Genomic DNA, 11,637 nt, shown 5'->3' on the forward strand with positions numbered 1-11,637 from the left:
ACAAATGGAATATATTTTCATTCTCTTTGTATTTTTTATTAGTACTGTCAAATGATTAATCGCGATTAATCGCATCCAAAATAAGTTTTTGTTTACATAATAGGCTATATGTGTACTGTGTATATTAATACACAGAATATACAGAGTATACACATATAGCCTATTATGTAAACAAAACATTTGGGATTCGATTAATCGCGATTAATCGTTTGAAAGCACTAGTTATTATATCAATATGGTTCAAGATTATCCTTTTTAAATCAATGTGATGAATGAGTTGGGTCAAAAGTCATCTAAAAGTAGGATGATTATATTATCTAAAATGTGTAATCTGTTACTAACTGCAATTTTGGTCACGTAATTTGGAATCAGTTACATGTTCATAATCGTCCTCTCTGTCTACTTTTCATTTAAAATTCCTCTGTACAACTTCAGGAGTTTGTTGTGTAATATATGCACGCTTGAGAGTTGAATTTCTAGATTTGATTCAGTATTTTTAGGCATCATGTTCAAACACTAGCGGTATTAAGTCATCAGGATTCTTTTTCTCATTCACCAGTTCTCCCTTATGCTTTGTGCATGTCTACCAGATGTCCTTCGTCATCAGATAGCAGGGGGAAAAAAAGAAAAAGAACAGCTGGAATAATGGATCCAACATTCCCACAGAGAGAAGGACAGGAAGTTACAGTAAAACCAGACCGTGTGAGAGCGAACAGCAAAATGATTCATTCAGTGGCTAGTTCTTTTCGCCTGACACCTTGTTTAGAAGGTCAAGAGAACAAAAAGAGGATAAAAGAGAAACCTGAGGACCTGAGAAAGTTCCGAATGGGATTCTGACACGTGCTGCACAGATCAGACATTTGCCTCTTGTTACCTTTGGCAAACAACTGCATGACCCTCGAGAATGAATGCCATCCTCTCATCTGTTTGTCTCATCTACATACACTGACAACAAGGACAGCTCCTAATAAGGTACGCCGAGCCAGTCTTGCTGTAAATATCCCTGCGGCCTGAGAGAGAGAGAGGGAGAGGAAGGGAGGGTGGAGAGGAAAAGTCTGGGGGAAAACGGAGCGGATGGATTGCGGCCTTATAAGGGTAAAGCTGCTCTTTTCCCAGGGTCTGGATCCCAAACACTGGCGTGCTGCCAAAGCGAAACAGAACAGCATTTGCTGCCATCTACAGCCAGAATAGCATCATGACCGCCAGGGAAAGTTACTAAAGAAAGGTCGATTTGTGGATAAAAGTCGCTAAATGATGTTATGATGGCAGTTTTTTTTATTAGAAAACTAAAAATATATATATATTTTTTTTAATTTCATATAAATAAGAAGAAGTGGGTTCAATGCAGACCAAATCTTTTCACATTTTATAAATTATATGTAAATCTCAAAAAAAAAAGAAAAAAAAAAGCTTTTGAAATGTATATAATTTTCTTCCTTTTTCTCTCGTCTTTTTTTCAGAAAATATTAATTTGATTATGTGAATATGTGATACCTCTTGTTCTTCTGGCATTTATAAAGCTTTTTTATTTTATTTTTTAAATGACGTTGTGATTTCTTTACACGATTATGTCAACAACGCAAAATTGTTAAAATCAATGCGCAAAAAAGTTTTATATATGTTCATTTAGATTTGTTTGCAAAGTAATATGCATAATTTGATATTAAAATATAAATAACTATAAAGTGCGAGCTTACCTTGCAATTACGAACACATTTATATTTATTTATTTTTTTAATATATTATTTTTGTTTATAAGTTTACATTTCACAATTCTGAGTTTTATTCTCAAAATTATGAGTTTATACCTTTTCTGGGGTTTTAAACTACAAAACAACTACAACTAACATTTAAAAACGAACTGTATCATAAAACTATCTGACCCACTTAGAAACAAATCACATCTGGATACGTTTGTTCAGTAGAACGTTTACTTGTTTAATTCCATTTTAGGGTGCATAGAAATAGAAACAGGCCTACGTGTTATGAAATAATTAAAAACAAATCCAAATTGATCATATTTGATTTTGATTTATCCATCCTGAGAGAAGTTATCACTATCACGTGTCAGCGCTTTCTATGTCCTGACAATATTTAAACTTTAATATTTCAAAATAGGTTAATGTTTTTAGACCGACCCACCTGACCAATCAGAGACGATGATTCGGTTGTTCGCCCCGCCCACTCCAGTCACCTGACTGTGGCGCTGCTCCTTTTACGTCCGCTTTCAACAGGAGCACGTAATAAATGTTCGATACATCAGTAAGTACTAACGTTTTATCATTAAAAAAAAAACTTTAGGAAGTGTGTAACACCATTAATTTGATTGCTAGTCAAAGTGAGTAAACCCAGCTGTCTGTTTGCATGCAGCACTGATAAAGCTTTGATTTTTTTGTTTACGATGGTCAAAGTATAATAGTCACGGCTTTAAATGACACATACAGTAAAAGTGTAGCAGCGAAACTCACAAAAGCATAATTTCATGACACATTAAGCACATTTTATTATTTTGCATTATGTATTGAGTGTACACACACGTACAGTGTGTCTAATGTGGATGAAAATGACTATGAATAATGAGAACATTTTAGGAGATTTGCTGATCTTGACATAGTCATGAGAGTCTGTCTGTGATATAATCTACTCTTTTATAATTGTCTTGTCACATAACAATGAATAGGGTTCTTGCATCAAGGTTCCACATCCCATCTTTCCCCATGTTTTTTTTTCAGCAGAAGGCAGACTTCCCCAAAAATGACCTCTGACCCTGTCGACCCATACATCTTCACCTCTGACTCTCTACCGTCCGACCCTCACTTCATGCCACCGCTCACCAACGGCCTGCTGGGATGGAGAGTGTTTGATCCAGTCATGCATATGGGCGGGGTTTATAACGGAGAAGGCGGGACTTGTCACCGCGGCAACATTCCTTGTCCTCTGGCCTTTCAGATGAAGATGGCAGAAGTGGGACGCCACATGTACAAGTTAGACATGCACTCAGGTTAGAGGAATGCATGCACAGTATAATACTGCATTTGATCTCCCAGTACAAGACTCTGTTTCTATGCATCAGGTGTTTTCTCTCACTCCGTGGTCACTCCTCGTTTTGAGGCCACTCAGGTTTTGTACGCTCACCGGCAGAAGACAAACCTCTTGGTCATGGAGGTTCTCCTCAAACGCTCTGAAACCAGCACTGAACCAATCACTATTCAGCTAGAAGGCTCTTTCAAACCCCAAAGTGATGACATTGTTTTCCAGAATGCACCGGACTACAAGGGCGGGAGGTACTTCTGTTTATATAATATTTGCATTCTGGATGTGTTTATAGTAAATTAATAAACAAACCTACGTTTGCAAGAATAAAGTCACAATATTTTGAGGATAAAGTCATAGTAGTATGAGATTAAAGTTGCAATATTTTGTAAAAAATAATTAATAAATATTAAATATTATTCTCAAAATACTATGACTTTATTCTCAAAATATTGTGACATTAATCTTATACTGCTATGACTTCTTGTAATGACGTTTTTGGAGTCAAATAAAACCAAATGTAGGTGGGGCTTGACCCAGAAATTTGTCTAAACTATGTGAAAAACTTATTTTAAATGTAATTATTTTACTTTTATAGTTAAAATATGACACGTGTCTTGCATAGTTCATGAAATTATTTATTATTCTTTTTAAGAGATTTCTATAAATATCTTTTAATAATTAAACACAAAAATAGGCATTTAAATTTTTTTTTATTATGAAAAAAATGATCTTGTATTATCTATGTATTATCTGTGTTCTTGTGGCTCAGAGGTAGAGCATTGCGTTAGCAGCGTAAAAGGTTGTGGGTTCAATTCCCAGGGAACACATGTTAGGTAAAAAATGTTAGCCTGAATGCACTATAAGTCGCTTTGGATAAAAGCATCTGCTAAATGCATGAATTAAATTAAATTAATCTATTAAATATTAAGTATAAGTACTAAGTAACATAAAAAATATACAAATATGATTTATAAATGTAGGTGGGACTTACGTTTGACGTTTGTCAAAACTACATGAGAAAAAACTCACTATAAATGTAATCTTGTTCATTTTATATTTAACATATACCTTGCATAATTCATAGAATTATGTATTATTCTTTATTGCTTCATTTCTAAGAATATTTTATTAAATAAACAAAACAATAAGACTTTAAATATTTTAATAATTAAAATATTATATATTTTAATATCCACAAAATATTAAGCAGAATAACGAAATATTATACAATATTATTTCTATATTATTAAATAAATGTTAAATAAAAGGAAAAGGTGTAGTAGTAGTGTAAGTTGATAAACTTATATATTAATGACATGTTGCAGATAGAATTGGATAAATGTCATGAAAATAACTGATATGAAACACATCCTAGTGTAAGAATTATTATTATTGATTTTTTTTTTTTTTACTAATTTTAAATCTAAGTATGACCAAGTTGTTTTTACAAGGTCTCTTTTCGATTTACAGATGGATATTTATTTAAAAGCCTTATTTGCTGAACTAAAATGACTGTAAAACATATTTTATTGGATTGTACTGTTTTAAATGTAGAAGGACAAGGGTTTTATTCAGAGGTGTGTCTAACTGATTTATTTCAAGATTCATTTAAAAATGTATCACTTGAATGTATTTCAGAATTTTGAAATGAAAATAGCCTTGATGCTCACATCGCGTTAAAAAGTGAATGAATAAATAAAAAGTTGCGTATGTTTGCTTGTTTCCCAGAAGTTACCTTTTTTTCTCTTCAGGCATATTTTTGGACAGACCGTCTCTCCTGAGGTTCCCGGAGGAATCCGTCCATCTGTGCACCTGATCTGGACCCCCATCACATCCACTCTCACCCTCCCACCCGACCAGAGCCAGTCCAGCTGGGTTTTCCTGGTTGCTGCTGCCGGAAGCGATGAGAGCGTCCGCTTGTGTTATGAAACTGGTTTGGGGCTTATTGATACGGGTGACTTACGCCCCTCGCACCTGCGCAGCTGGGCGGAGCTCTGGAAGGGGAGCAGCATAGAGGTGGAGGGAGCAGAGAGCCTGAACCGAGCTCTGATTGGCTGCATGTTTTATCTCCTCAGCTCATTCTCGTCTTTAGGAGAGGAGGCAAACGCACCGCTCGAGTTTGGAGGCGTCAGTCCTGGGGGTTTGTCAAACGGGAGTGAAGAGGAGGATTACCATGGACATGTGTTCTGGATCAGGTGAGTTTAACACAATTCATCTGTACAGCACTGGAGCATGATGATACTTTATCAAGTTATTCATAAACAGAGAAATTTATTATTTTTCTTATTCAACAATATATATATATATATATATATATATATATATATATATATATATATATATATATATATATATATATATATATATTTATAATTATTTTTATTATTTTTCAGTATTAATTTCCAAATATCGTAATATAAAATATTTCAAAATGTAAAAAATATAAAAGTAATAAATTAATTAATAAAAATAAAAACATCTGTTGAAACAATACAATTTTTATACTCTATTATACTATATATATATATTATTTAATAAATATAGCCCAAGATACTTTTTCCAAAAATAAACAAAAAATCTTTAAAAAAGATGTTAATAAATTGTTATTATATATTCTAATCATTCATATTTATTATTAAGATTTATATTTTAATTATTAAAAGTTACTATAATTATTATTGTTGTGCTTGATTATTGATTACTAAAGTAATGTGATTATTTATATATATATATATATGTAAATTATTCTAATATTTACATTACTTTTAATAATCAAGCACAACAATAATTACAATTACCTTTAATAATTAAAATATAAATCTTAATAATAAAATAAATGTAGTATAAAAGGAAAATATTAAATATCAAATATTAAATATACGTATTAATATACTAATATAGATAGATAGATAGATAGATAGATAATATAAATCTTTTGTAAAATCATAAATGGCTTTGTTGTCAATTTAATCAATTGAATGCATTTATGCTTAAAAAAGAATTAATTATACACTTATATTAAATAATCATGATTAATTTTCAAGTGAAATATAGTAATATCAATTAAATGTGTTTTTCAATTATTAAATGCGTTTAATTAATATCTTGAGTTATTACTTTGTGGGTTTTTTTTCTATTTCAGACTTCCAGCCAGTTTGTCAGATCTGTGTGTATTCTGTGTGTGTCTCTGGCTCTCCCCACAGGACACATGGATGTACCCCAGTGTTGCCCTCTTCTACCCCAGACTGGCCCGAGCTGTACTGGAATACCGTGCAGGAACCATAGACGGTGCTCGAGCAAACGCCCAGAAGATGGGCTACAAGGTCCAGGGAGGAGTTATTCTTGAATTATCCGCAGCTTTATATACTCTTATTTTATTAACAGTTTCCACCTGTTTTATCAGGGACTGAAGTTTGCATGGGAGAGTGCGGTGACGGGCCGTGACGTTTGTCCAGAGGACATCTACGCAGAGCAGGAGCTGCACATCAATGGAGACGTGGTGCTGGCTTTCCAGCAGTACCTTTACCTCACACAGGTACAGATGACACACACATAAAGACTGTGCACATGTGTCAGAAGAGCATCACCTGTGTCTCATCCATCACACAGGACCTGGAGATGTTCAGAGAAGCACGGGGCAGTGAGGTGGTGTGGGGCGTCGCGGACTACTGGGTTTCACGGGTGACATGGGACCCCACTGAGCAGCAGTACCATATCAAGGGTAAGCAGGTAGTTATCATTAACTAAAACTCTGACTACTTTGGTCATGACATTAACGGTCATGCATGCATTTTAATACTTGATATAAAGGTTTAAGTAACATAGAACTGTTTTAAATTTAATCATATTAGTTTTGAATGATTCATAATGTTTTGTGTTGCATTCATGGCTGGAAAACCAACAAATGAATGAAAAAAAACAGAAGAAATTAAAAGAGAAATGGTGCGTTAGAGCCAGTTGGAATGCTTGACTTTCTTCTTGTTCGGATGTTTTGTGAGGTTTCGTGTTGTTTGTCCATTAGGTGTGATTCCTCCCGATGAGTATTACTTCACTGTTGACAACTCTGTGTTCACCAATGCCATCGCTCAACGCAGGTGTGTGTGATCGCTCATAATTAGGGTCATTGATTTGAACAAAGCCCTCACCCTAAGTAGTTAAAATAGTAATAAATATTTGATTTGTTTTCTTGTTTAGTCTTCAGTTTGCCGTGGAGTTGTCCGGTCTGTTAGGGCACACGCCTCCTCCCTCTTGGCAGGACGTTGCTGATAAGATCAAAATCCCCTTTGACCCGGAACTGAAGTATCACCCGGAGTTTGACGGCTACACGCAGGGTGAGACCAGGGAGGGTCACACTCGTGATCTTCACGGTCAAACGACCGAACACCTTAAATGTAACTCCGCCTTTTAAATTCCATTTTTGAAGCCAGATTAGCGCCATCTGGTGGGAGTAAAATAAGGAAAACATCTGCAGTTCCATGGTTTAGCCTGAAGATTCCTATATAGCTCTATATAAAAGGCCTATACATACTCTAATTGTTTTTAGACATAAATATTTATTTTTATTAAGTTGTGGGTTTAGATATATATTTACCGTATTTTTCGGACTATAAGTCGCACCTGAGTATAAGTTGCATCAGTCCAAAAATACTTCATGACGAGGAAAAAAACATATAAAAGTCGCACTGGAGTATAAGTCGCATTTATTTAGAACCAAAAACCACGAGAAAACATTACCGTCTCCAGCCGCGAGAGGGCGCTCTATGTCTTCAGTGTAGACTACAGGAACACTGAGCAGCATAGAGCGCCCTCTGGCGGCTGGAGACGGTAATGTTTTCTCTTGGTTCATGTCAAATTAATTTTGATAAATAAGTCGCACGTGACTATAAGTCGCAGGACCAGCCAAACTATGGAAAAAAGTGCGACTTATAGTTCGGAAAATACGGTAGACATTCTCAAAGACAACTTTTTGTAAAGGCTTAGATTTATTGTATGTTGATTTGGAGTGGAGATTTGTGAATTATTATTACAACAGTCAAACCAGAACACAGAGAAAGCATTTTGTTGCACAAAACATTAAAACTGTATAAAAATGTAACAAAATGAACAGGAATGTTTTATCAGAGCTTAGTTCTTCTGGGTCTGATCTGATTTCAGTTTTCTGACTCGTTTTGGCTGTATAGTTATCGCCATACTAATTAATTTGAGTGTGTATTATTGTGTTTGTGTGTGTGTGTGTGTGAGTGGTTGTGTCTGTTTTGCACTCTTGATGTTTTAAAGTGTAACCCCTTCCTTGCTGTCCACTTTTTCACTGCATTGTAGTTGAATCACTGCTATTATTTTACATATTTGCTGTGTTACAGTCACACCAGTTCATAGGTGTGTGTGTGTGCATGTGTGTGTGTGTGTGTCAGTGGATGTGTTAGTTTTGCACTCTTGATGCTTTAGAATGTGTACTTTTTTTCTGTTTTGTGGCAGATTTGTAGATTGTACACACAAAAATTCTCTGAATTGTTGTGTTTTTGTCAATTCCCCATTCATTTCCGATGGTCTGTAATATTTGACCGAAGACCACAAGTGCGACTATTTTTTTAAGACCACTTAGCCAGCTTGAATCATGCCCTTAATTTTTTTGTGTGTTCATATTCCAAATACCATAAATGTCACCAAGTTTCGTACCTTTCCGGTAACCATTCCAAATCAAAATGAGTTTGTACTGATGCATTATATATTCCACAGGAAGTGGAGTCAAGCAGGCAGACGTAGTGTTGCTCGGATATCCGCTGGCAATGTCCATGACCCCAGAGGTCAGGCGCAATGATCTGGAAGCATATGAGGCCGTCACTGATCCGCTCGGACCGGCCATGACATGGGTAATCACACACTATGCCTCCACCATCATGCTCTGTGTGGGTTTTTAGGATTTTTCACACTATATTTTCTTGTCAAATGTTGGAATAAGTCTATTTGTGTGTCTGTTTGTAGAGCATGTTTGCTTTGGGTTGGCTTGAACTCGGAGATGCTGAAAGAGCCCAAAAGCTTCTGCAGAAATGCTTCAAAAATATACAGAAACCATTTCAGGTACATTTTTGCAGTATGCATATGACACTGACATTTTTTTTTTTAAATTAACCAATAATTACAAAGAAACTTCAAGTGGTACATTATAAATAAACATAATATTTTGAAGTAAAAAAAAACAAAAAAAACACATTTTTGTAAAACATATTTCAGAAATCATTGCTTTTTTATTTTATTTTTTAATGGAAAATAAGTATACAAGCAGAGCACACTGTATGTATACCGTATCCCACAATGCAATGCAGAACTTGACCTTCTAAGTTGGTAAATAAACTGCAAACTATATAAGATTATTTTTTTCATTTAAAACAATTCTAAAAATGACATCATATTTAAATCTGGACTTTCTGATTAGACCCTTGTGGGGGGATCCTTTTTTTAGACTTTTAGTACTTTCTGTTTGTCTTTTGATATCAATTTTTTTATTACATATTTCAATGTAAAAAAAAAACATCGGAAACTTGTTTCAGCCATAGGATAAAACAACGTATCTCATAATTCACCCTTTTTCTTCTTGGGATTTATATGTTGTATCTCACAAGCTCTGTCATTTTTCCTCGTAATTTTAAATTGTGAGATATAAACTTGCTAGAAAAAGGTCAAACCGTGAGATAAAAAGTTGTGAGAACAGAGTTGTGAGATGTAAACTCAGAATTCAGAGGGAAGAAAGTCAGAACTGCGAAATATAAACTCAATCATGATCAGATTTGAGTTTAAATCTCACAATTTTGACTTTTTTTCTTAGTATTGCAAGTTTACATCTTGCAATTTTGAGTTTATTTCTCAAAATAGTGTCTGAATTGTGAGATAAAAGGTCGCAATTTCATTTTTATTGTTCCATATTTAACAACTAGAAAAATATATAAATTCTCCACACTATTTGATTACATTGAAAACAAAAAAAAAACAAAATTGAAAACTGCAAAATAACTACCGGTATATGTAACCTAATCAATATGCAACATAATTAAGTTGTGACAATAATAAAACACAGATATTGCGCTTATGTGACCCTGCTAAATAAATTGAGATTTATACATTATCAGAGCACAAAAAATATAAATATTGAGAAAATCACCTTTAAAGTTGTCCAAATTACGTTCTTAGCAATGCATTTTACTAATCAGCAGGTAATATGCATTGCAAAAACGAAAATTAACAAAATATCTTGATGGAACATGATCTTTATTTATGATCCTAATGATTTTTGACGTAAAATTTTTTTTTTATAATTTTCACTCATGCAATGTCTTTTTTTGCAATTGCTACAAATATACCCCAGAGACTTAAGACTGCTTTTGTGCTCCAGGGTCACCGCAGTATACTGTACACATTAAACAATATATTAATACTCTAGTATTTCATGTCAAATATCTCTGTTATCTGTATTATCTTATTCTGTGTGTAGGTGTGGAGCGAGTCGGCTGATGGCTCTGGGTGTGTGAACTTCCTCACCGGTATGGGTGGCTTTCTGCAGGCAGTGCTGTTTGGCTACACTGGCTTCAGGTGACAAAATCACTGCCATCTCGAAGCATCAGTCGCTTGATCACATCCAGACGTCACTGTGTGTCTCCTTCCTGTCCTGTGTTGTTCAGGGTAAAGAAACAGCATCTTGCCTTCGCCCCGTTGCTACCGCAGGAAGTTGATGCGCTCAGTGTGAAAGGTGTGAGTTATCTTGGCAGCAAGATGGACTGGTTGATAAAGAGTGTGGAAGTGAGTGTTTCAGTGAGGGAGTCTGGGAGTCAGGAGCCGTGCGCTCTTCAAGTTGTCCTGAATACTGGAACTACAATCCCACTTATTCCAGGTAATCAATGACAAACAGCAGTAAACCAGCTATGACTGATAGGAATTAGTGGTGTTTTCTAGAATAATTTAATTGGTTTAATTAAATGTTGTCCACAGGACAGTCGGTGACATTTCCGCGGCAGCCTGGTCAGATCCGTAAAGTGAATTCTGGCTCTTACTGCTGGCCCGTCTGATGATCCACATTTATACTTACCTTTTATATTTCAGTATACTACTTTTTACTGTAATAATGTACTGTACTCTAATAATTCCAAATATATGCATTATTATTATTATTATTATTATTACATGAATCACAGTATACTCTGGAAAAAAAAATACAATAAAAGATAAAAAAAGAAAAGTTTTTATTTTTATTAATATATTTTTTTAAACTATACACAAATCAATGCGTTTGATGAAACTCAATTCTTTGTTTGCTATGTTGAGAAATGCTTTCGTAGTATGTTTTTTTTTTTAATGGTGACTTCTGCTTTTATAATGTAAAGAAGAAAAAGAAAATCCACAATATTTTTAAGCATTGTATATTCTTAAGTAATTAAAAAAAAAACTATTAACATCGATAACCTTATTGTAAAATTATTTTTTGAAAATGTGAACATCAAGACTACACATTTTACTATATTTTTGTAGTTCTCTTCTGACTGCATTTTTTAGCTTTGTTCATTTATATTTATATATACACACACACACACACAGTCGTGTGAAAAAGTTAGA

At 34.3% G+C, this 11,637-nt stretch overlaps 1 pseudogene; it reads left to right on the forward strand.

Moving 5' to 3' along the window:
* The first annotated feature begins 595 nt into the window (after positions 1-595).
* Positions 596-11,481, forward strand: LOC113042897 (protein-glucosylgalactosylhydroxylysine glucosidase-like; annotated as a pseudogene).
* Positions 11,482-11,637: the final 156 nt, after the last annotated feature.

Source organism: Carassius auratus, chromosome 25 (genome assembly GCF_003368295.1).
Source record: "Carassius auratus strain Wakin chromosome 25, ASM336829v1, whole genome shotgun sequence".
Taxonomy (NCBI): domain Eukaryota; kingdom Metazoa; phylum Chordata; class Actinopteri; order Cypriniformes; family Cyprinidae; genus Carassius; species Carassius auratus.